This window comes from Mesocricetus auratus, unplaced genomic scaffold, assembly GCF_017639785.1.
Source record: "Mesocricetus auratus isolate SY011 unplaced genomic scaffold, BCM_Maur_2.0 Super-Scaffold_100027, whole genome shotgun sequence".
NCBI lineage: Eukaryota > Metazoa > Chordata > Mammalia > Rodentia > Cricetidae > Mesocricetus > Mesocricetus auratus.
Genome location: NW_024429208.1, coordinates 18,648,445 through 18,652,865, shown reverse-complemented (window position 1 = coordinate 18,652,865; position 4,421 = coordinate 18,648,445).

Here is a 4,421-nt window from a genome sequence, read left to right as displayed (position 1 = left end):
ACATGGCCCTGCCTGACCTCAAGCTCGCTATGCATCCCTGGTTCTTGAGGTAATCACCCTGCCTCGGTCTCCTGAGTACTGGGATTCTTGAATGAATCAACTTACCCAGCTTCAACGCTTTATAAATATCTAATAATGTGGATGTCATTTTGTCTTTCTCTTTGTTTGGGGATTATTTTGTTTGTTTGCGGTACTGGGATGTTGGGTCTGGTTTAATTTGCTTTGGTCTCTTCTGGGTTGCTTTTATTTGGGACAGGATTGGTTTGGATGTTTTCCTTCATTTTGGTTTGGGTTTGGTTCAGTTGGTTTTCTGAGACAGGCTCTTACTATGTTGCCCAGGCTGGCTCTGTACTCAAGATTCCCCCTGCTCAACCTCTCAGTTACATCATTACAAAGGTACACCTGAGTCTCTCTCAATTCAGTTATAAATTTAACACCACAAAACTTGTTTCTGGCTTGACTGTCCATCTCCAGTGGATTACTATATATTTTCATGGTGGCAGGACTTTTGTCACTAAAATTAGTAGGTGCAAAGCCATTTGATAACTTGGAGAAATTTTTAAAATATGATGAATGAGAAAAGAAGATGCCAAATTATGTGCTGTATGTTCCACTGTGAAAGAATTAATGCCTTTATTGAATACATACTAGATTGTGGGTCTAATGCTTTGTATGTAAAGATTGTTAGAACCTCACAGTTCTACATAAGTGACCCTAAAAACTCTGCCAGGGAATGTCTACAGCTGATAAACACCTTCAGCAAAGTGTCAGGATACAAGATTTACTAAAAAAAAAATCAGTAGCCCTACTATATACGGATGATAAATGGGATGAGAAAGAAATCAGAGAAACATCACCCTTTACAATTGCCACAAACAACATAAAATATCTTGGGGCAACACTAAATAAACAAATGAAGACCTGGATAACAAGAACTTTGAGTCTTTAAAGAAAGAAATTAAAGAAAATACCAGAAAATGGAAAGATCTCCCATGCTCTTGGATAGGTAGGATCAACGTAGTAAAGATGTCAATCTTTCAAAAAACAATTTAAAGCTTCAATGCAATTCCCATCAAATTCCAGCATAATTCTCCACAGACCTTGAAATGACAATACTCAACTTTATATGGAAAAACAAAAGACCCAGGATAGCCAAAACAACCTTGTACAATAAAGGAACTTTCAGAGGCATCACCATCCCTAACTTCAAGCTCTATTATAGAGCTATAGTTCTGAAAAAAGCTTGGCATTGGCACAAAAGCAGACAGGTAGACCAATTGAATCAAATTGAGCACCCTGATTTTAACCCACACACCTATGAACAGCTGACTTTAGACAAAGAAGCTAAAATTATACAATGGAAAAAAGAAAGTGTCTTCAACAAATAGTGCTGGCACAACTGGATGCTGGCATGTAGAAGAATGTGGATAGATCCATGTCTATCACCATGCACAAAACTTAAGTCCAAATGGATCAAAGATCTCAACATAAATCCAGCCACACTGAACTTCTTAGAAGAGAAAGTGGGAGGTACCCTTGAATGAGTTGGTACAGGATACTGCTTCCTGAACATAAATGCAGTAGCAGAGACACTGAGATCATGGGATCTCCTGAAACTAGAATCTTCTATAAGACAAAGGACACAGTCAACAAGACAAAACAGCAGCCCACCAAATGTAAAAAGGTCTTCACCAACCCCACATCTGACAGAGGGCTGATTTCCAAAAATATGCAAAGAACTCACAAAGCTAGCCATCAAAACACCAAACAATCCAATTAAAAACTGGGCTACAAAACTAAATAGAGAATTCTCAATAGAAGAATCTAAAATGGCTGGGAGGCACTTAAGAAAGTGCTCAACACAAAGGGGTCAAGACCAGCATGGAGAAAACCCCAGAAACAACTAACCTGAAAATGGTGAGCTCATGGACCCCAACATAGGACTGATCCAGATCCCCTGAACGTGAGTGTAAGTTAGGAGGGATGGATACTCTATGAGGCCACTGGTAGTGGATCAGGATTTATCCCTAGTGTACATATGGACTTTGAAAGCCCATTCCACATAGAGGGATACTCTTTCAGTCTAGACACACAGGGGAGGACCTAGGCCCTACTCCAAATGATGTGACAAAACTTTGAGGATCCCCCAAGGAAAGCTTCACCCACCCTGGGGAGGTGAAAGGGGATGGAATAGGGTGTAGGTGGGGGGTCAGGGGAAGAGGAGAGGGAGAGGTATCTGGAATTAACATGTAAAACAAAATTGTTTCTATTTTAAATTTTTAAAAAGGATAGGAGAAAGAAAAAAATAAAGAACCTCACAGTTCTATGAGGCAGTGTTGTCTTTCCCATCTTGCAGATGCATAAGGCATGGACTTCCTCCCAAGCACATAGTTAATAATACCAGATCTCTTGACCTTGGGAGTCTAGTTTTGGAGGAAGGATATACTCACAGGAATGTATCTTGAAGAACAACACCAAAAAAGTAAAGCTTGGGTAAGATAAGATTACATAATATATGCTCCCTATGTTTTTCAAAATTTTCAGAATAAATACTCTAATTGGTTTCTGGTAAGTTTAAAGCCAACTAATCATGTAATAAGCTCCTACAAAAAAGTTTGATAGCCAATAAAATCATCCAGGGCTCAACATTCCCTGAAAATATGAATTCTATGAAGTGTTAGTCTTCTGTACCAGGAGATAAGACTTTTCTTAAACCACAAGCCATGAAATCTGGCAGCTTAGATATAGTATCTCCCACCCAGCCTGCCTGAAGATCTATAGTCCTGTTACACCTACTTCCACAAAGTGAATTCCCCGGAAAGAAATAAAACTCATAAAGATTCATCCCTTGTTTCATAGCACAGAGAAGAAAGGGAAGGAATTCCTAAACTATGTTCAGAAAGCAAATAAACTCCATTCAGTGAACTAGCACCCATGCATAAAAGAACCAAGGAAGCCTACAAATCGTGGTTTATAAAAGATTAGCAAGCTTTTCTCAAGTCAAAAAGTAATCAAGAATAGGAAAAATACGAGAGATTAAGTTCATGTTCACAAGTATGTATAGTATGCATTCAATATTTGCCAAACCTCAACCAATTACTCTTTTATGTACTATAGCATTTGTCTATGCAATGCAGCTTTAGAAAGAGAACCAAGGGAAATTTTATCTCGATAAATTGGTGGGAACAGAGACAAATACATTCTAGACTTTTGATTTTTTTAGTATTTTTTATTTAAATTAGAAACAAATTCCTTCACATGTGAATCCCAGTGACCTCTCCCTCCCCTCCCCCCCAGTGCCTCACCAACCTCCCCCCAACTCCTCACCCAATCCCCACTCCACTCCCCAGGGAGGGTGAAGTCCTCCCTGGGGGATCTCCAAAGTCTGTCATTTCATCCATGTGTCAAGGATGAGAGAGCATCCCTCAATGTGGGATGGGTCCCAAAGTTTATTTGTATGCCAGGGATAAATACTGATCTACTACCAAAGGCCCCATAGATTGCTAGGGCTTCCTCACTGACACCCATGTGAATGGGGTCTCGATAAGTCCTATGCTGGATTCCCAGCTATCAGTCTGGGCTCCACGAGTTCCCCCTTGTTCAAGGTCAGCTGTTTCTCTAAGTTTCACCAGCCTGGTCTTGACTCCTTTACTCATCATTCCTCCCTCTCAGGAACTGGATTCCAGAAGTTCAGTTCTGTGTTTAGCTGTGGATGCTTACTTCTGCTTCCATCAGCTACTAGACAAAGACTCTAGGATGACGTATACCATAGTCACCAATCTCATTATCAGGGAAGGCCATTTAAGGTAGCCATTATTTATTTTGCCTGTTGGTGTCATCCTTGTAGATATCTGGATATCTCACTAGTGCCAGATCTCTCCTCAAACATATAATGACTCCCTCTATTATGGTATCTCTCATCCTGCTCTCCTGTATTCTTCCCGTGACTTAAACTTCCTGCTCCCTGATGTCCTCCTCACCCCTCTTTTTCTCCCCTTCTATTTTCCAGCCCCACTCCCTCTCCCCTCCCACCATGCTTCCAATCTTCTCAGGAGATCCTGACCCATTCCCCTTCTCTGGGGTATCATGCATATCTCTCATAGGGTCCTTCCTGTTTCCCAGACTCTCTGGGAGTGGGATTGTAGGCTGGCACTCCCCTGATCTATGTCTAAATCCATATATGAGTTAGTACATACCATGTTTGTCTTTTTGTGACTGGGTGACCTCACTCAGGATGGTTTCTTCTAGTGCCATCCATTTGCCTGTAAATTTCAAGATTCCATTGTTTTTTTTTTCTGCTGAGTAGTACTCCCTTGTGTAAATGTACCACAATTTCATAATCTACTCTTTAGTTGAGGGGCATCTAGGTTGCTACCAGGTTCTGGCTATTACAAATAATGCTGCTATGATCATAAGTAGAA